We start from the raw sequence: 22,959 nt of genomic DNA on the forward strand, positions 1-22,959 counted from the left end.
ACATTTGAAATTGATTTAGAGATGACTATGCATCCCTCACAGATAATAGACTTTGATGAGGATGCCAAGAGGATGGGCCTTCCAGCTTTCTCCCTTGAGGAGGGCTTGAATGGGATCCATGTGTAGAAAGAAGGGAGCAAAGGAATGTTTGGTGCTCAGAAAGGCAGACTGGCAAACATATTGATGTTCACCCAATGTTCCATCTGCTTCCTGACATTTCCCAGCCCGAGTCCCTGATTGTGTGGACCAGAGTTTCTTGCAGAGTGTCAACTCTAAGGGTGGGGTGGGAGGTGGGGGGAAGGGAGGCACGTAACATGGAGGGTAAGGCATGGACTTGGGAGAAAAGAAAAAAAGTAGAAAAACTGATTTTTTTTTTTTTTAATGTTCTGCTTTCTTTCACTCTTTTTTTTTTTTTTAAATAAATTTCTTGGTTTATTTTTTGGCTGCATTGGGTTTTCTTTGCTGGGTGCAGGCTTTCTCTAGTTGTGGCAAGCGGGGGCTACTCTTCGTTGCAGGGCACGGGCTTCTCATTGCGGTGGCTTCTCTTGTTGCAGAGCACGGACCCTAAGCATGCGGGCTTCAGTAGTTGTGCCTCGCGAGCTCTAGAGTGCAGGCTCAGTAGTTGTGGCGCATGGACTTAGTTGCTCCGCGGCATGTGGGATCTTCCCGGACCAGGGCTGGAACCTGTGTCCCCTGCATTGGCAGGCGGATTCTGAACCACTGCACCACCAGGGAAGTCCCTAAACTGAACATATTTAAGACATGTTTTGCTTATTTTAAAATTTATCTAGGAATGATACAGAATTTATCATCCATTTGATAGAAATAATAGTAGCTGACACTTATCGAGCATTTACATACGCCAGCCACTGTATCATCTCATTTAGTCATCACAATTGCCCTATGAGTTGGTACTATTATTATTCCTATTTTACAAATGAGGAAACTAACACAGAGTGAAGTTAAGCAGCTTTTAAGTGGCATACAGACAGGTAGTGGCAATGATGGTTTAAGTGACCTCAAGCAGATTTATAAACAGAGCAGAAGGCAAAGTTAGGAAAGGGTTAAGAACCAAGTTTAGACTACCAGAAGGCTCTGTAATTATAATAATTGGTACATTTGCCAGAAGGACAGGAAGCCCCAGAGACCAGTTATTTCAAACTTATTCTGTCGATTTGTCTAACCAGGTGACTGTTATTTGAGGGGAGAATTTTATGATAAAATTTTACTTAGAGCTATTTCTTTTTCTCCTCTTTTTTTCTTTTTGTATTTCAATCATGAATCTATGTGAAATATGTTTAGCTGAAATACATAATAGGTATTTTATAAATCAAATTTTAAATTCCAAATACTAGTTTAACACTATATAAAATGAGAATAGGACTTCAAATTGTACTTAAAAATCATTGTATGTATAAGATACGTTATTCTCTGAAACAGTCTCTTTAAAATTTCCCTAAATATAACATTTTTAAAGGAAAAAAGGAACAAAATATAGTAGTTTACATTAAACTGTTGGTGTTTGGTGATTTTTTTTGTTTTAAATTGAGTTTAATATATTATTCTTCAGAATGATTTGCTCTTAGTGCTACCACACTATAGATGCCATCAAAAATAATGAAGTGTTATTGTTGCTATACTTTGTTATAAGAACTGCCAAATTTAAAGGTGTCATGGAAGATATTTTCCTTTTCACTAGGCACCATTAATTGGGTGTCAGAACCCTTATTTTATTTTTTATTGCAATAGTAGTTACCCATTAACTTTTCTGCTCCAGATTCTTTATTTTTAAGTTTCAAATTCTAATGTTTACATTACTGGAAACTTTAACAGTAAGAAGAGAAAAGTAAATATACTATAATAATACTGTGGTCCTGTTATACTTTTGTCTGATCTTTTCCATTTTAAAAAATGCATAATTTATGCTGCTCCTATAATATTGCTAATTTTCTTTTTATTTTCTCCATGAAAGAGGATACATAAATAGAAAATAGAACCTAACCTAAAAGTGATGGCTTAGGATAAATATTTGGGTTTGAAGTAGTCCTCCCCTAAAGCACCCTAAACTTCATAAGAAGACACGCCCTACCCATAGTACCCAACACAGATTCTCTTTTGTTGGATGAAAACCTTTCTATCCTTTTAGTTATCATAACAAGTTGCTCATTGTAAGATGCAAGTTCAGAACTCGCATTGCCAACTAAGAATAACACCTATTTTAGTTCAAACAAATACCTCGTTTCAGAAACGACTTAACTGGCATGACCTAATAGGTATACCATGCCCAATGGACCAATCTCATTTTAGCATGGTTTTTTCCTACAGTTCTCATCACTGTTGCACAAGAGTTGACTTGTGCAATATGAATAATGTTTTCAAAACCTATGCAACAATGTAATGAACTCAGAGAAGGCTGCACTGGCATATAAAGTGCTGAACAAGCACACTCCAATTAACATGGGAATCTTTGTGATTCACATCGGTACTTCAAAAGCAAATTATGTGCGTCACTATTTTGCAGTTTATTCCCTGGGATAAATCTAACAATATTAATGAAACATCCAAGGAATGCCCTGAGACTCTAAAGGATAAATAAAATTTTATCTTGCTTTTCTGCATATAAATTTTGTTGCATATACCTATAGAAGTTGTGGCTCTAATGATTGAAGGACTTGCTGCAAAAGAATTCCAGAGCTGCATTTTGAACCTGCAATTACACTTGCTGTTAGGTGACAGGTAACCTCATAAAAAAATATGTAGTTAAACATTATCCATCTGTGTATTCAGATAGTTTAAAATGTCAAGAAATATATTTTCAGGTTTCCTATAGCTTTTATACAATCAAAATATAAAATGAATATTAAAGAGAAAAGTTCTTAGCTTTTTAATTTTTGAACTATAAAGCTAGTTAAAAATCATAGTGCTCTTTTAAAATGTATTATATTGGATGTATAATCATTTTTATTTTTTCTTAATATTTTAAATAATTCAGCAGGAGCTAATATCGGTAAGCTTGATGAACAAAAGATCACAATGTATTTCATTTATCTAATCTAGACAAAATAAGAGTCCATCCAAGTAAACATCCCAAGTAGACTGTAAACTTTAGCTGTAAATAGATTTTTAAAAATGAATTCAAGAATAAGCTAAAGGGAATGGAATGTCACAGCAGAGATAGTCTGGGGGCATTAACTGCTTGAGTGATCAGCACCAGGAACAATAAGGCGGACAAAAAGATTTATTCAGTGTCTGGAATATTAAAAAGATATCTGGTGACACAAAAAAGTAATTCTTAAGCTTGTGAGGAAGTATACGATTATTTTTATAAACATATTTTAAAATATTTGTATTTCGACCATGCAAACATATATTTAAAACAATGCCATAATCTTTTTAACGTCTGCCTTCTGCTTTCACCTCACGAGAATAAGTTCTAGTTGTGATTCCACAGACAAGGACTGACCCTCCCAGACGGTCAGGTTTCTAGGGCATGAAGCTTGTGATCAGTGCCTCAGCTCACTCTATTAAAGAAATGTTTACGAAGAACGCTGGCTGGATGTGCATTTTGGCGGAATTTATTATAGATAACATTGTATTTCTGGTGGCATTATAAGAGATGAAAGCTCCATTAACCTGTTAAGCACAGAGGGTATAAAAATGCTAATAGGTAGAAAATCATGGATACTGGGAGGAAGGATTCTGCTGCAGTGCTGTGTTCTAAATGGAAGAGAGAGATTCAGAAAGCTGTTTGCACATGGAACTAGGTCTTAATCTCTTTGTCATAAAAGGGGAGGGACTTTTCGAAAATGGGACACCTGCTTAATCTCCTCCCTCCTCAGGGAGCCCCCTGGCAGCAGCACAAGTCTACGTGATTCCAGTGTGGGCATGTACATGTGGACCTTGGCCACATTTCCCAGCACATATTGCTCTCTGCAGAAGTCTATGCAGTCGTATGGTTGTCCCTGGGTGGCCATCTGTGACCATTCTGCAGCGTGTCGGTACTCACAGAGTGCCTCAGATGTTACTCTAGAGAACTGGCAGTTTTCGTTCCCATTCATGCATTTTGGGAGGAAAATGTGGAAGCTGCCTAATAGAGACAAGGGCTGTAACTGAGCATAGGTTCAGTGGCCATCAGCCTTCGTGCTGAGATTTGAGGGGGAACAAGTACTCACAAGCCTTCAGTCTTGCTTCAAAGGTGCTATGAAGAATGAGAAAGAATAAATATGGTCTCTAAGTCTGCTGATGTGAAAAGCTAAATTATTCTGGCTGATTTCAGCGCAGCCAGGAATGTTCACTGATCCAAAATCTCTCTCTTTTCTGCCTGTCCTTGTTCTTGAAATTGCACCAATCAAGTATTCATTCGTTGGGAGTTAAGGCTTTTCCCTTTCTAGGAATAATCTTTGAAAATATATTTATTGCAGTGAAGGAAAATGCTCTTATATTTTTATCCTTTTCAGGAAACAGGAACTTGAAGGAAAGACAATTTGAGAAGGTGAGGACAGAAGATATGGCTCCTTTTGTTTCCATTCATTTATTCAGTCATTCATTCAACAAATGCTAGGTTTTGTGGGAGAGATACAGAGACTACAGCTGTTGCTGACCTCAAGTTCTTACCATATAGAAGTATTAATAAAAGTATTTGAATAATAATTCAAGGCAAAAATCTGATTATTGGTATAACTTAATGGTTGCCTTAAACAAGTCCACTATCAAACTGTTTGCTAAGTACCACTAAAATAATTATAATAGATAACATGTCTATCAATGTGGCAACCACTATCTTAAGTATTTTCCTTGAACAAACTCATTTAATTCCCACAACAGCTTTGGGAGATGGCTCTATTTTACCATCTCTGTTTTACAAAGAGATTAAATAATTTTCCAAGTTATTCTCCAACTTTTCTCTCACCACTAGTAAGAGACAGTAGGCTTCTAAATCATGCCTAAACAAAATGTTGTGGATACCAAAATATCAATAGAACCAGAAAGAAAAATATAATTGGAGCACTTGCCTGAAAGGACCTAATAGCTGCTGTGTTCAAAGTGCCTGAATATTTGACTGAATTAAACTTTTCTCTCCCAAATTAGCACTACAATCATATTCTTAATCAAAGGGCCCGTAGTGAACCTTCTGTTGAGGTCAATTTGATCCATCTAATGGGATATACACTACTAGGGTCACCCAAGGCTTATTTGTCTATGTGGAAGGGCCTCATCTTTTGCATAAATAAAATAAAAGTAATCTACTTGATGGTATTTGAAGGAAATAAAATATTTACATGCTCCATTTCCCTCCCTGTCTCTTTCCCTCTTCTCCCATTTTCTTGCTCTTAGTACTGATTTTTTAATTCTAGAAATGTTACTCTAGATTGGGATATTGTTTTAAAGTCCCCACTAGATGGTTTTAATGTATATCTACTGCTTTTCCCTGCTCAACATCTACTTCTGATAATAGCACCTTGTTTTGTCTTTGGGGAAGCAGCTCTCGCCAACTTCCAATCAAGGTGTTTTGGGTGAGGCCAAACTCATTTCCTAGGGGCCTATGATTCAGGTCTGAACAAAGTGCTACATTTTTAGGTCACCCAGGCCAAGCTAATCGCAGTCAAGACTGGGTTTCTTGTCAAAGTTCTGGAAAAGAGAAATTCCTTCCTTGATGTTTATAAATAGAGTAGGAGGTGAGATTGTAGTTGCTGTTGGCTATTTTGCCACTGTGTTGGAAGAACCTACAAGAGAATAAACCTGACAGAGGAAAGCAGAAGCCAGAGATGATGAGAGATAACTTTCTGACAACGTTGCTTGACTACCTGAATCCAGCTGTACTTGGAAAATCCCTACAATTTTCCATTTAATGAGTCAAAAAATTCTTTCTTTGTGTGAGTCAATTTGTTTTGCTTTTTCTGTCTTGCAACTGAAAAAGTCCTGACACAATGATCGCAGTCTTTCGCGAATGTAGCACCTGAGACCATTAAAAGCTATTAACGATGAAGGGTTTGGATTTGCTAAAATTTACCAAGCGAGAAGTTGGCCAAGAGTTAGGAGAATCAGGGTGTTGTATTAACAAAGACACAGTAGTGGTAAAATCTCTAGATCGTGGGCTTCTGGTCAGGGAAGTAGGACCTAGTGTGAACTGGTACAGCCTTAAACTTATACCATGATGTAAATTCCACCAAAGCAGGGACTTCATGTTACTCATCATTGTATTTCCATCACCAAGCACAAAGTATGGCACCAAATGGGAAGTCAGTACACTGCTGATGCATGAGCATAAGAGGATACAGTGCTAAGGGAGTCATTGAGAAGTTCATTCACTTCATCAGGCCAGATCCGACTACACTGGTTATTGTGAGAAAGTGAAGCCAGGTTTAATCTTCAAGCAATGGAGCCACTTTGTAGCTAGACTGAGTGAGTCATACCAGAGAGGTTGTAGGGCAGAGTGATCAGAGCACATGCTTTAAAGTCAGGCAGAACATTTGGATCTAGGCACCATGACTTTCTTCCTCTATGATCTCAGGCAATCTAATTTAATTTTCCTGAGCCTTAATTTCCTCAACTTTAAAACTGGAAGCATAGTATTTCATGTGTTGTTATGGAGATTAAATGCAATAATGAACACAGAATTTTAGCACAGTGGCCTGGCACATTGGTATGGCTGCTATCATTTTTTTCTTTTCATTGTTATTCATGTCATCATAATTATTATTACTGTGAATCAGAAGAGTAGAGTGGAAGGAGCTCTAGACATTACTAAAATTCCTTTGTTCTATTCCTAATCTTTTTTTAAAAAATAACTCTATTTATTTATTTATTTATTTTTGGCTGTGTTGGGTCTTCGCTGCTCTGCGCGGACTTTTTCTAGTTGTGGCGAGCGGGGGCTACCCTTCGTTGCAGTGCGCGGGCTTCTCATTGCAGTGGCTTCTCTTGTTGCGGAGCATGGGCTCTAGGCACATGGGTTCCAGTAGTTGTGGCTCACGGGCTTAGTTGCTCCGTGGCATGTGGGATCTTCCTGGACCAGGGCTCGAACCCGTGTCCCCCTGCATTGGCAGGTGGATTCTTAACCACCATGACACCAGGGAAGTCCCTCTATTCCTAACCTTTAAAAAATTTTTTTAAAACTATGTTTCTAATCTTGGACAACTCAGACTTCCTAAGTATTGTCTTTTCTGTAAATGTAGCTGTGGAGAAATGAGATTACATATAAAAGTACTTGGTAAATTACAAAGCATAATAAGAATGCGAGATGATATTATTTTCCTCTACTTTATATGGTTTTGTAGTTTGTGCTTTTGGTATCCCTTTTTTGGCTCACTTGACCCTGGTTTTCAAACCAAAGGGTTCATAAGAAACACCAAGAAATCTTAAAAATGCAGTTTACTGGGCCTTGCTTTCAGAGATTCTGATTCAGTAGGTCCGGGGTGGGGGAAGAAGCTGCATCTTTTAAACAAGCTTTTTTTTTTTTTATGCCAATGCAGGTGGACATCCTTTGAGAAGTACCATTCTGTAATGTGTAACTGATTTGAAGACTGCCATGACCACTCTGGAATTCTAGATCCTGGTTGGTCTTAAAGCAGTGGCTGGCGAAGGCTACTCTGAGAACTGTGGCCCACTGTGCATCATCACTTCTATTTGTAGCTGAGTGGAGCTGGCAGCAGGCACAGGCTGGCAGTGGCTTGCAACACACTCCTTGTCAAAGCACATACTGTTTCTGCAGCTGGCATCTATTCCCTGTACAACCCAATTATAACAGTATTACTGAGTCTTGTGACAGTCACACATTTCATCACCTTGGGTGACTGGGAAGAGCAGGTTGGCCATGGCATGGGTGCCCTGTTCCCTCCTTTCCTCATATTCATCATGGCTTAGGAATCTTGCTGGTCTCTCTTGGCACTGAGCATTTGCTGTTCTTAACTGGAGATGTTTGGAGCACAGACCAGGTCAGATGTTATGTACAAGCTGCAGGTTTACCTGCTGTAAAACACTAATTTTTGAAGCATTTCTACTATTAAAGTTGTCACTATTATGATGATTACCATGCCTTTGCCTTCCTTTGCTGGGCCTGTATGTCTCAGCAAACCATTCCTACCCCTGGATGCACATGGCCAGCTCTCTATAATTTAACAGAACTATAGGGTGCATTTCACTCTACCTGTGTAATGGAGACCTACATAGCTTTTTTCCTCTTAAGGGAAGCAAAGGGGCTTAATAAAATAGATTTTGTATTATTTTATGAAATACAGTTGCTATATGATACATGCTCAAAATGCCTCTCTTAGTCACCTAATTAAAAAAAAAAACAGTAGCAGTTGATACACAAAGAAGTGTGTTGAGAGTATCCATCGTTTGGAAAATTACCACCACTATGTTGTATTTAAAAGTTACAATTAGGTAAGATATTAAAATAAAACAGCTTTCTTCTTTTTATATTTTGAAGCTATCCTGACATGTACGTGGAATCAATAAATGTTAGCAATAACAACTTCTCTTTTGGGGGTCAAGACCAAGACGGTAGAATAGTAGGACTGAGAGTTCATGTCTTCCCATGAACACATCAAGAATACATCTACATGTGGAGCAATTTTCATGAAAATAAACTGGAGACTCGCAGAAAGACTCCTGTACTATCAAGGCTGTAAGAAAGATCCACATGGAATTGGGTAGAAAGGGAAGAAAAGCAATCAGGTTGGACCTGTGCACTTGGGAGGGGACACAGAAGAGGGGGGATTACATGGGCTCAGAAATCTTCCCTGGGGAGTGAGTGGTTTGAGCCACATATTGGGTACTCCAGCCATGGGGGCTGACACTTATGAGTCCTCTTAGTTGGCTTGAAAACCAGTGGGACTGAGAGGAGGGCTTTAAGAAACCTAGACTCTGCTCGTGAACACCACGCACACAACTACCCAGGAATCTGGCCAGTTTTCTGTGACTGTCCCAGAGTCTGCTCTGGCCCCGTTGGCTCCATGGCACAGTTCCACACAGGGAGAGAGCTGCAGTGGCCAAGAGGAGTAAGTACTTGTGAGGCATTGAGCTGGCTTGGACCCAGAATGGCATCTAAATGGGGTGAGGGTGGCCATTGCTGCTACCTACTGAGGAAGTAGATCAGAAGCAATCCAGAACACCAACTGGGGCCAGGACCACAATGGGCCACACCCTGACTCATGCTGAGTGCCTGCTTCGGGCCCTCTTGCTCTAGCACTGCTCACCTCTGGGCCGAGGGCGCAGGTGCTGGGATGGGGGAGAGCACACTCTTAGAGGGAATAGAACCAGCTTGGATTCAACCCTTAGGGATTCTGCTCCAGCAACTTGGGACTCGATCCTACCTCCATTAGGGTGGTGCTGGCCACTGAGCAGAGGAAACGCCCTGGCTCACATGTGACTTTGGCTCTAGACCCTCATCTCCAGCCCCACATTCCACCAAGGCGATAGCTGCCAGCACACCCTGGGGAAAGACATGATGTGTGCTCACAGTCAGACCCAGCTATCCAACCAAAGCCACTGGACACACGTAGACTATGTAGGGATGTTCTTATATAAGGACTAGACTGCAATAGGTCACTGTTTCTCCTAATTTCATAGAAATAGAGAAAGTTAAACAAAATGAGACAACAAAGGAATTTATTTCAAATGAATGAAGAGAAAACCCCTGAAAAAACAATTAACGAAAGAGAAATAAATGATTTACCAGATAAAGAGTTCAAATCATTAGTAATACGAATGATAACTGAATTAGGTAAAGACTAGATGAACACAGTGAGAATTTTAACAGGGAACTAGAAAATATAAAAAAGAACTAGTCAGAACTAAAGAATACAACAACTGAAATGGAAAACAGACTAGAAGGAATTGACAGCAGATTAAGTGATGCAGAAAGATGCATAAGTGATCTGGAAGATAGAACAGTGGAAATCACCCATTCAGAACAGAAAAATTTAAAAAAAAATTAAAAATGAGAATTTTAAGGGACATTTTGTAACAATATCGAGTATAACAACATTCGTATTACAGGGATCCCAGAAGGAGAAGAGAGAGAGAGAAAGGGATAGAAAAGGTATTGGATGAAATTATGGCTGACAACTTCCCAAACAAGATAAAGAAAACAGATATCCAGATAAAAGAAGCACAGAGGGTCCCAAACCAGATGAACCCAAACAGAACCAAACCAAGACACACAGTAATGAAAAAGGCAAAAGTTAAAGATAATGAGAGAATTCTAAAGGAAGCAAAAGAAAAACAAATGAGTCACATGGAAGGGAACTCCCACAAGGCTATCAGCTGATTTTTTTGCAGAAACTTTGCAGGCAAGAAGGGAGTGGCATGGTATATTAAAAGTGCTGAAAGGGAAAAACTTGCAAGCCTGGACATTCTATCCAGCAAGGTTATCATTTAGAATTAAAGGAGATAAAGAATTTCTCAGACAAGCAAAAGCTAAAAGAGTTCAACAATAGTAAACCTACCTAAAAGAAATGTTAAAAGGTCTCCTCTAATTGGAAAAGAAAAGGCTACAACAAGGAGTCAAACCTAGAGGAAAGGAAAAATCCCACTAGTAAAGGCAAATATGTAGTAAGGGCTATGGTGCAATCACTTAAATAAGCTAGTACAAAGATTAAAAGAGAAAAAATTATAGAATCAACTATAATTATCAATACAATAAACAATGAAGGGATAAACATGAAGAGGTAAAATATGACATCAAAAACACAAAACGTGGGCGAGGAGAGTAAAAATATGTACATCTTTTAGAATGTGTTTAAACTTAAATGACTACCAATTTTTAAAAAGTAGATATAGCTATAGGCCAACATATATGTGGAATCCCATGGTAACCACAAATCAAAAACCTATAACAGATTCACAAAAACTAGAGAGAAAAGCACACAAGCACATTAATAATCATTTTAAATGTCAATGGACAAAAGGCTACAATCAAAAGACATAGGGTAGGTGATTGGGTTAAAAAACAAGACTCATCTGTATGCTGCTTACAAGAGACTCACTTCAGAGGTAAAGGCACACACAGACTGAAAGTGAGAGGATGGAAAAAGATATTTCATGCAAATGGAAACAGCAAGAAAGTGAGGGTAACAATATTCATGTCAGACAAAATCGACTGTAAAACGAAGTCTATAGCAAAAGACAAAAAAAACAAAGTCTATAGCAAAAGACAAAAAAAGGTATTATATAATGATAAAGGGATCAATACAAGAAAATATGACACACCTTAACATACATGCACCTAATATAGGAGCACCTGAATATACAAAGCAAATATTTACAGACTTAAATGGAGAAATAGACAACAAAACAATAATAGTGGGGGACTTTAACACTCCACAAACATCAATGGACAGATCATCCAGACAGAAAATCAATAAAGAAACAGCAGACTCAAATGGCTATTTAGGTCAGTTGGACTTAATAGATATCTATAGTACATTCCATCTAAACCCAGCAGAACACACATTCTCTTCAACTGCCCATGGAACATTCTCTAGGATAGATCACATGCTAGGCCACAAAACAAGTCTCAACAAATTTAAGAGGCCATAAATTATATCAAGCATTTTTTCCAATTACAATGGTATGAAATTAGAAATCAATTACAGGAAGAAAAAAATGGGAAAAACACAAACATGTGGAGACTAAACAACATGCTACTAAAAATCCAATGAGTCAACAAAGAAATCAAAGAGGAAATCAGAAAATACCTTGAGACAAATGAAAATAACACAACTTTCCAAAATCTATGGGGCGTAGCAAAAGCAGTCCCAGGAGGGAAGTTTGTAGCAATATAGGCCTACACAAGAAACAAGAAAAATCTCAAATAAACAACCTAACCTACCATCTAAAGAAATTAGAGGGCTTCCTTGGTGGCGCAGTGGTTAAGAATCCACCTGCCAATGCAGGGGACACGGGTTCGAGCCCTGGTCCGGGAAGATCCTACATGCCGCGGAGCAACTAAGCCTGTGCACCACAACTACTGAGCCTGTGCTCTAGAGCCTGCAAGCCAGAACTACTGAACCTGTGTGCCTGGAGCCCATGCTCTGCAACAAGAGAAGCCACTGCAATGAGAAGCCCACTCACCACAACGAAGAGTAGCCCCTGCTAGCCACAACTAAAGAAAGCCTGCACGCAGCAATGAAGACCCAATGCAGCCAAAATTAAAATAAAATAAATTAATTAATTAAAAAAAGAAATTAGAAAAAGAAGAACAAAGTTCAAAATCAGCAGAAGGAGGGAAATAATAGAGATTAGAAAGAAAATAAATAAAATAGAGACCAAAAAAAAGATCAATGAAACCAACAGCTGTTTTTGTTTTGAAAAGATAAATAAAATTGATAAGCCTTTAGCCAAGCTCATCAAGAAAAACAAGAGGGGACTACCCCCCCCCAAACATGAAATATTAAAAGAGGAGAAATAGCAACTGATACCACAGAGACAAAAATTCATAAGAGAGTACTATGAACAGTTATATGCCCACAATTGAAAAACCTAGAAGAAATGGATGAATTTCTAGAAACATACAACCTTCCAAAACTGAATCAGGAAGAAATAGACAACCTGAACAGACTGATCACTAGTAGTGAAATTGAATTTGTAATTAAAAAAAAAAAAAACTCCCAGGACCAGATGGCTTTACAGAGAAATTCTACCAAACATTTAAAAAAGAGCTAATACCTATCCTTCTCAAACTATTCCAAACAGTGAAGACGAGGGAACACTCTCAAATTCATTCTATGAGGCTATCATTACCCTGATACCAAAACCAGACAAAAACACTACAAAAAATATATATAACAGGCCAATATCTGTGATAAATATAGATGCAAAAATCCTGAACAAAATATTAGAAAACTGAATTCAACAATGTATAAAAAGGACCATACACCATGATCAAGTGGAATTTATCCCAGGGATTCAAGGATGAGTCAATATCCACAAATCAACCAATGTGATATACTACATTAACAAAAGGAAGGATAAAAATCACATGATCATCTATATAGATACAGAAAAAGAATTCAACAAAATTTAACATCCATTTACAATAAAAACTCTTATCAAAGTGGGTAAAGAGAGAAGATATCTCAACATAATAAAGACCATTTGTGACAAACCCACAGCTAACATCATACTCAATGGTGAGAAGCTGCAAGCTTTTCCTTTAAAATCAGGAACTTGACAAAGATGCCCACTCTTGCCACTACTATTTAACATAGTACTGGAGGCCCTAGCCACAGCAGCTAGACAAGAAAAAGAAATAAGAGGCATCTAAATTGGAAGGGAAAGTAAAAATGTCATTATTTGCAGATGACATGATATTACATATAGAAAACTCTAAAGTCTCCATCAAAACACTATTAGAACTAATAAATGAATTCAGTAAAGTTGCAGGATACAAGATTAATATACAAAAATCTGTTACTTTTCTGTACACTAATAATAAACTATCAGAAAAAGAATTCAAGAAAAGAATTCCATTTACAATTACAACAAAAAGAATAAAATACATAGAAATAAACTTCACCAAGGAAGGGAAAGACCTATACTCTGAAAATTATAAGACACTGATGAAGAAAACTGATGACAGTACAATAAATGGAAAGATATCCCATGTTCATGGACTGGATGAATTAATATTGTTAAAATGTCCATACTACCAAAAACAATCTACAGATTTGATGCAATCCCTATCAAAATACCCAGGACATTTTTCATAGAACTAGAACAAATAACCCTAAAATTTATATGGAACCACAAAATACCCTGAATGGCCAAAACAATCCTGAGAAAAAAGAACAAAGCTGGAGGTATCCTACTTTTGACTATACTACAAAGCTACAGTAATCAAAAAAGTATGGTACTGGCACAAAAACAGACACAACCAATGGAACAAAATAGAGAGCCCAGAAATAAACCCATGCACCCATGGTCAATTAATTTATGACAGAAGAGGCAAGAATAGACAATGCAGAGAAGACAGTCTCTTCAATAAGTTATGCTGGGAAAACTGGACAGCTACATGTAAAAGAATGAAATGAGAACATTTTTTCACACCATGTACAAAAATAAACTCAGAATGGACTCAAGACCTAAATGTAAGATTGGAAACCATAAAACTCCCAGAAGACACAGGTATTCTTTAATATCAATCACAGCAATAGTTTTTGGATCTGTCTCCTAAGGAAAAGAAAACAAGCAATATTAAACAAATGGGACCTAACAAAACTTAAAAATTTTTGCACAGCAAAGGAAACCGCAACAAAACAAAAAGACAACCTGCTGAATGGGAGAAAATATTTGCTAGTGATATGTCTAATAAAGGGTTAATATCCAAAATATATAAACAGCTCATACAACTCAATATCAAACAACCCCATTAAAAAATAGGCAGAAGACCTGAATAGACACTTCTCCAAAGAAGATATACAGATGACTAACAGGCACATGAAAAGATGCTCAACATCACTAATCATCAAAGAAATGTAAAGCAAAACCACAATGAAATATCACCTCACACCTGTCAGAAAGGCTATCATCGAAAAGTCTACAAATAACAAATGTTGACAAGGATGTGGAGAAAAGGAAACTCTAGTGCACTGTTGGTGGGAATGTAAATTGGTGAAGCCACTGTGGAGAACAGTATGGAGGTTTCTTAGAAAACTAAAAATAGAACTACAATATGATCCAGCAGTTCCATTCCTGGGTATATATCCAAAGAAAACGAAAACACTAATTTGAAAAGATACATGTACCCCAATGTTCATAGAAGCATTATTTACAATAGCCAACATATTTAAGCAACCTTAATGTCCATCAACTAATAATGGATAAAGATGTGGTGTTCATGTATGTGTGTGTGTGAATGCATACACACACAATGGAATTTGCAACAACATGGATGAACTTGGAGGGAATTATGCTCAGTGAAATAAGTCAGCCAGAGAAAAAAAATACTATATGTTATCACTTATGTGTGGAATCTAAAAAATAAAACAAATGGATATAACAAAACAGAAATAGACTCACAGACACAGAAAATAAACTAGTGGTTACCAGTAGGGATATGGAAGGGTGGAGGGGCAAGTTAGGGGTTGGGGATTAAGAGGTACAAACTACTATGTATAAAATAAATATGCTACAAGGATATATTTTTCAGTTCAGGGAATAATGACAATATTTTATAATAACTTTAAATGGAGTACATAATCTACAAAAATAATGAATCACTATTTTGTACACTTGAAACTAATATAATTGGTAAATCAACTATACCTCGATTTAAAAAGCAAAGCAAACAAACAACAAAAATGCCCAGCTTCTCCTCTGAGATCAGTGTTACATTTAAAAGTTATTTGGTATCAGCTTGAAAAACATGATTGCTAATATTAAAAGTCTGGCTCAATATAATTGATACAAATAATAGAAATGATTGGCAAATGTAAATATTGACAATAAGTGTGGTAGTAGTCATCTGAGAGGCACAATTAATCTTAAGCTATATTTAAGTCTGTAGTAGAATCTCTCGCATAAAAAAAATTAGCATGGTCCTAAAATGTAAGAAAATGCAGAAATTATTAAAATAATTATCTTACTTGAGTGTTCTTCCCTCTATAACTCACAGAAATAGGAGGAATTTGGAAAAGAAAAAGAAAATGGTCACAGACTTTGTAAGAATAGAAATCCAATCTTCTATGTTGAAGTTCAAAGGATGAGAGTTATTTAGCTGTACAAGAGACAGTTTGGATCTGATATCAATTTAATAATGGCCTTCAAAAACTGGATGTAAAAAATTAATACAAAAAGTAATCAACTTTCACCCCCATTCCATTTTAGCAAGTGCAAGAAGAAATGTGCCTTAATACAAGGTCTGACAGATTTAGATCTGAAGTTCACGTTTCTAGAAGGAGAACAATTCCTGATGGATGGATTTATGAGAGAGAGAGCTCTGAAAGACAACACAATCTATAGTGTTTTGTTAGGATGGTTTTTGAGTGGATGTGCCCAACGTGGAAAGGTCACAGTACTTTTTAAGGTTCCTCAACCCTAGAATTCTATGATTAAGCCTAGCTGTAGAATGGTACCCAGGAGGAACAGGCAATTGCTGTGAGAGAAGTTCTCAGAATTGCCTCAAACTCAAAGGTTAAAATAAATGACAGGGCAGTTTTTAGTTTCACTTGGGTCAGATGAGCTAGAGCTGTAGGAAGACTGGTGACATGTACTGATCTGAGCTAAATTTCCTGTTGGAGAAGTCCACACAGACTGAAAAAGTGACATGGCTAAAAATATCAATTAGGACAGTCATGAACCAGGAACTTGGTAAGACAATTCTCACCCTAATTTTTATGCATGATGATGAACACTCATTTCTTTGAATACAGTTGGCACCACTGATTTCCTTATTCTTCTAAAACATTGATAAAGTTACATTTTCCCCAAAGTTTTTTTTTTTATTGTGGTAAAATACACATAGCCTAAAATTTGCCATTTTAACCATTTTTATGTGTACGCTTCAGTGACATTAAGTACATTCACATTGTCATGTAATTATACATCTCCAGAACTTTTTCATCATCCCAAACTGAAACTCTATACCCATTAAACAATAACTCCTCCTCCCTCCCTCCAATAAAGTTACTTTTATAATTAATCACACTAAGAAACCGTTGATTAGTGGGTAGTTTTGTCAAGAGGATTAATTTAATTACAGTTATCCTATGTTACAGAAAAAATTGTGAAATATTTATTACCAGCTGAAGGATATGTTCATTCATGGTTACAAGTTCCACATTTGGAGGAAGAAAGATCTACCACGATTTAAAAAAAAAAAACACTTTAAAACTGGAGCATTACCTACGTGGAAGAGTCTCTCCACCCCCCAAATTTGTACACATCTAAATATTCAGTCTTTGGTTGGAAATACTTTCTCACTTATATCTATACTGTTACTAGGCTGTAGCTATAATATAGTCCATGTTTGGGCTTATATTAGGAAATCATCAGCTCACAGGTGACAAGAAGATGATTAATTTTACATCACAGCAGCACACCTTAAGACTGCTGTGCCTTCCAGGCTATTTTTTTTTGGGGGGGGGCAGGTGTGGTTTCTAATGACCACAGTTTAGTGATCGATTCAAAATATTATTAACTTCGATGGAGAGGATTCTACATTCTATATTAAACTTTATTTTACCTGTTGTAAAAAGTTTGTTTATTTTTGTAAAGATACCAGTGCTATTCTACATTTATTAGCTATAAAATCAAAACAAAACTGGCTCCAATAACATATAGAATGTCTGTAGGGTATGCATAAAACTTAACTGAAAAACTGGAAGGAATATTTAACCATTTAAAGTAAAGTACTTTTTCAGGTAATGTCTATGTCAACTTTCATTCTTTTTAAAAAGTTATCTGTCTTTTCTTGCTCAGCTGTTAATATTTTCTCTTTATATTTATTGTTCTGCAATTTCACCATGCTGTACTTAGGTTGGACCTATTTTTATTTACACTTTTTTGCATCTTAAATCTTGGAAAATTCTCAGGTATTATCTCTTTAAATATGGCTTATCTTCCATATCCATTTGGTGGACCATATCAATCTGTTTTTTGGTGCTGCATTCTGAGTGGATTGGTTAGTCCTATCTTCAAATTAATTGAATATCTCTTTGTGATAATACAGAGGTTTAAAAAAATTCAATAAATACTTTTGTCTTAAATTTCTAATTGGTTGTATTTTTTCTTCATCTGTGCTTGATTTCATTATTGTTTTTTAAAGATAAAACTATTTTTAGAAGGAATTCAAAGACTTTCTATTCTAGTCATTTTGAAATTTAAAAAACTTTACTTTATTGGTAGTGACTGAGTCTCTCATCTATTTGTTTTGTTGTTCTTTTTCTTAGTGCTAATCACTAGGGCTTCCTAAATTTACCATGACTGAGCTGTCTTTCCTGCCTGCCTGCCAGCCTTCCCCCATTCCCAAACTGATTACTTCCTTCCCTCTAGTTTTGGGGTGTTTTTCCCTGCCCTGGGATCTTGACCTAGACCCCAACACAGATCTGGTGATCAGCACAGCCCATGTCCGGCCAGAAGTCCTTTGAGCTTCCAACCTCTGAAGAGTCACAGTTTTATTCAAAGGTTGCCTCGTGCAATGGACAGTTTTGTTAGCATTCTTTCACGGGCTAACAGGGCAGGTTAATGATGCCCTTCCTTGTTTCTCTCCTTGAATCTGCAAAGGCCCACAGATTCATTCTCTGCTTTTAAAGCTATTTGGGGGGCACAAATTTTTTTTATTATTATTACTTAAAAATTTTTTTTAGTGTGATTGTATTTTTAGTTATTTATTTTAAAAATATTATTGCTCTCTTCAGAGTGGAGGAAAAAAAGTCAAGGTTGAACTGACAGTGTCAACCTGCCTATGAGGCCAAGGTCTGTATGTGCAGACTATTGAGATAATTAATGCTAAAACCTGTTTATGAACATAATAAATCAATTTGTCTATCTGTACTCAACATTAAATAACTTTTTTGTGTATGCTCTAGCTTGAAACTTGGAAGATGAATCAGCTGATTTAGAACAATGCCCCTCCAGTTATTAAACGATTATTTCAAGAAAAAAGGGAGGAGAGACATAACTGATATGAGGCAGTCTGGCTTCTAATAGCTAGATGATTCATAATTCTAGAGTCCATTATTTTGATATTTGTGTATTTTTTTGTAAAAGCATAATGACTTGGATATTTATCTCAGATATTCTCAGGAAAATGTATAAGCTGGGGGAAAATGCTTGGTGATTCATATTATGATAAGGGTGAAAAATGGAAATAGCTACAATAGCCTACAGTACTAATACTGCAGGAAAAATTGAAACTAGTTAATTTAAAATTTCAAGTCGGTCAGTGCACTGAGTCACTAACTTTGCAAAGTTTTCTTGCGTATATTTCTTTTTCTAATGAGTTGTCACATGTGCTTAATGTCAACAACCAACAAGCACTTCTTGTGAGATTCAAAAATGGTTGCATTTGCTTGAAATATTGAGCATATGAGTCAATTACAAAAGCTTGTACAATAATTAAATTGGAGTGCGCCTCCCTGGTTCGGTGTGTGGCGTGTTCCCGGTCTGCTCTGCATGTTATGACCACCTATTGTCCTGCTAACAATGAGCCGATAGCGAGAGTCCGACAGGCCAGCATGGCTGACTATGAAGAAACCGTAAAGAAAGCAAGAGAAGCATGGAGAATCTGGGCAGATTGTGCAGGTATCGTAAAAATGGCAAATATCCACATACAAAATGTGGAGAATGAAAGTCTCTTATGATTCCATTTCCCAGAAATTACAACTGTTAATATCTTTTATATTCCTTCAAACTTAATGCATATGATTCCTGCTCCAAAGCGAGGAGAAGTAGTGAGACAGATTGGTGATGCCTTGCGGGAGAAGATCCAAGTACTAGGAAGCTTGGTGTCTTTGGAGATGGGGAAGATCTTAGTGGAAGGTGTGGGAGAAGTTGAAGAGTACATGGATATTTGTGATTATGCTGTTGGCTTATCTCGGATGATTGGAGGACCCATCCTGCCTTCTGAAAGACCTGGCCATGCGCTCATTGAACAGTGGAATCCTGTAGGCCTGGTTGGAATCATAACTGCGTTCAACTTCCCTGTGGCGGTGTATGGCTGGAACAACGCCATCGCCATGATCTGTGGGAATGCCTGCCTTTGGAAAGGAGCTCCAACAACTTCCCTCATTAGTGTAGCTGTCACAAAGGTAATAGTCAAGGTTCTGGAGGACAACAAGCTGCCTGGTGCTATTTGTTCCTTGACTTGTGGTGGAGCGGATACTGGCACAGCCATGGCCAAAGATGAGCGAATGAACCTGCTGTCCTTCACTGGGAGCACTCAGGTGGGAAAACAAGTGGCTCTTACGGTGCAGGAGAGTTTTGGGAGAAGTTTATTAGAACTCGGAGGAAACAATACAATTATAGCTTTTGAGGATTCAGACCTCAGCTTAGTCGTTCCCTCAGCTCTCTTTGCAGCCGTGGGGACAGCCGGCCAGAGGTGTACCACAGCGAGGCGCCTGTTTTTACATGAAAGCATTCATGATGAAGTTGTTAATAGACTTAAAAAGGCCTATGTACAGATCCGTGTTGGGAACCCGTGGGACTCTAATGTTCTCTATGGGCCACTCCACACCAAACAGGCAGTGAGCATGTTTCTTGGAGCAGTGGAGGAAGCAAAGAAAGAAGGTGGCACCGTGGTCTATGGTGGCAAGGTTATGGATCGCCCTGGAAATTATGTAGAACTGACAATTGTGACAGGCCTTGACCACAACGCGTCCATTGTACACACAGAGACTTTTGCCCCAATTCTTTATGTCTTTAAATTCAAGAATGAAGACGAGGTCTTTGCATGGAATAATGAAGTAAAACAGGGACTTTCAAGTAGCATCTTTACCAAGGATTTCGGCAGAATCTTTCGCTGGCTTGGCCCAAAAGGATCAGACTGTGGCATTGTAAACGTCAACATTCCAACGAGTGGGGCTGAGATTGGAGGTGCATTTGGAGGAGAGAAGCACACTGGCGGTGGTAGGGAGTCTGGTAGTGATGCCTGGAAACAGTACATGAGAAGATCTACTTGTACCATCAACTACAGTAAGGACCTGCCTCTGGCCCAAGGAATCAAGTTTCAGTAAAGTTGCTTTCAATTGACATTTCAAGTGTTTCAGGCATTGTTGCATCTCTTTCTTCTGAAGAAGACAAAGAAAATTACTATTTGTCTTGAATAAATGGATCATTTTGAATTTGACAGTGGTTAATCCCTTATGCTTCTGAAGCCTAAATCAAGAGACTTTTTTAAAAAATAAAAATTTTCATGACATAGCCTTAAGTAATAAAAGATAGATTAGATGGATTTTTTTTTTTTAACATCTTTATTGAAGTATAATTGCCTTACAATGGTGTGTTAGCTTCTGCTTTATAACAAAGTGAATCAGTTATACATATACAATATGTTCCCATTTCTCTTCCCTCTTGCATCTCCCTCCCTCCCACCCTCCCCATCCCATCCCTCTAGGTGGTCACAAAGCACCGAGCTGATCTCCCTGTGCTATGCGGCTGCTTCCCACTAGTTATCTATTTTACATTTGGTAGTGTATATATGTCCATGACACTCTCTTACCCTGTCACATCTCACCCCACCCCCTCCCCATATCCTCAAGTCCATTCTCTAGTAGGTCTGTGTCTTTATTCCCGTCTTGCCACTAGGTTCTTCATGGCCTTTTTTTTTTTTTTTTTTTTTCCCCTTAGATTCCGTATATATGTGTTAGCATACTGTATTTGTTTTTCTCTTTCTGACTTACTTCACTCTGTATGACAGACTCTAACTCCATCCACCTCATTACAAATACCTCCATTTCATTTCTTTTTATGGCTGAGTAATATTCCATTGTATATATGTGCCACATCTTCTTTATCCATTCATCTGTCGATGGACATTTAGATTGCTTCCATGTCCTGGCTATTGTAAATAGAGCTGCAATGAACATTTTGGTACATGACTCTTTTTGACCTATGGTTTTCTCAGGGTATATGCCCAGTAGTGGGATTGCTGGGTCGTATGGTAGTTCTATTTGTAGTTTTTTAAGGAACCTCCATACTGTTCTCCATAGTGGCTGTATCAATTTACATTCCCACCAACAGTGCAAGAGTGTTCCCTTTCCTCCACACCCTCTCCAGCATTTACTGTTTCTAGATTTTTTGATGATGGCCATTCTGACCGGTGTGAGATGATATCTCATTGTAGTTTTGATTTGCATTTCTCTAATGATTAATGATGTTGAGCATTCTTTCATGTGTCTGTAGGCCATCTGTATATCTTCTTTGGAGAAATGTCTATTTAGGTCTTCTGCCCATTTTTGGATTGGGTTGTTCGTTTTTTTGTTATTGAGCTGCTTGTAAATCTTGGAGATTAATCCTTTGTCAGTTGCTTCATTTGCAAATATTTTCTCCCATTCTGATGGTTGTCTTTTGGTCTTGTTTATGGTTTCCTTTGCTGTGCAAAAGCTTTTAAGTTTCATTAGGTCCCATTTGTTTATTTGTGTTCTTATTTCCATTTCTCTGGGAGCTGGGTCAAAAAGAATCTTGCTGTGATGTATGTCATAGAGTGTTCTGCCTATGTTTTCCTCTAAGAGTTTGATAGTGTCTGGCCTTACACTTAGGTCTTTAATCCATTTTGAGTTTATTTTTGTGCGTGGTGTCAGGGAGTGTTCTATTTTCATACTTTTACATGTACCTGTCCAATTTTCCCAGCACCACTTATTGAAGAGGCTGTCTTTTCTCCACTGTATATGCTTGCCTCCTTCATCAAAAATAAGGTGCCCATATGTGTGTGGGTTTATCTCTTGGCTTTCTATCCTGTTCCATTGATCTATATTTCTGTTTTTGTGCCAGTACCAAACTGTCTTGATTACTGAAGCTTTGTAATATAGTCTGAAGTCAGGGAGCCTGATTCCCCCAGCTCCATTTTTCGTTCTCAAGATTGCTTTGGCTATTCGGGGTCTTTTGTGTTTCCATACAAATTGTGAAATTTTTTGTTCTAGTTCTGTGAAAAATGCCAGTGGTAGTTTGATAGGGATTGCATTGAATCTGTAGATTGCTTTGGGTAGTAGAGTCATTTTCACAATGTTGATTCTTCCAATCCAGGAACATGGTATATCTCTCCATCTATTTGTATCATCTTTAATTTCTTTCATCAGTGTCTTATAATTTTCTGCATACAGGTCTTTTGTCTCCTTAGGTAGGTTTATTCCTAGATATTTTATTCTTTTTGTTGCAATGGTAAATGGGAGTGTTTTCTTAATTTCACTTTCAGATTTTTTGTCATTAGTGTATAGAAATGCAAGAGATTTCTGTGCATTAATTTTGTATCCTGCTACTTTACCAAATTCATTGATTAGCTCTAGGAGTTTTCTGGTAGCA

The 22,959-nt window shown here is 37.5% G+C and overlaps 1 pseudogene across 1 annotated transcript; it reads left to right on the top strand.

The window, feature by feature from the left end:
* Positions 1-19,095: 19,095 nt before the first annotated feature.
* On the top strand, positions 19,096-20,893 carry LOC309659013 (alpha-aminoadipic semialdehyde dehydrogenase pseudogene; annotated as a pseudogene). The gene has a single exon. The product of its transcript is annotated as an alpha-aminoadipic semialdehyde dehydrogenase pseudogene (transcript).
* The last annotated feature ends 2,066 nt before the right edge of the window (positions 20,894-22,959 follow it).

This window comes from Balaenoptera physalus, assembly GCF_965194825.1.
Source record: "Balaenoptera physalus genome assembly, chromosome: 3".
In the NCBI taxonomy this organism is placed as follows: Eukaryota; Metazoa; Chordata; class Mammalia; order Artiodactyla; family Balaenopteridae; genus Balaenoptera; species Balaenoptera physalus.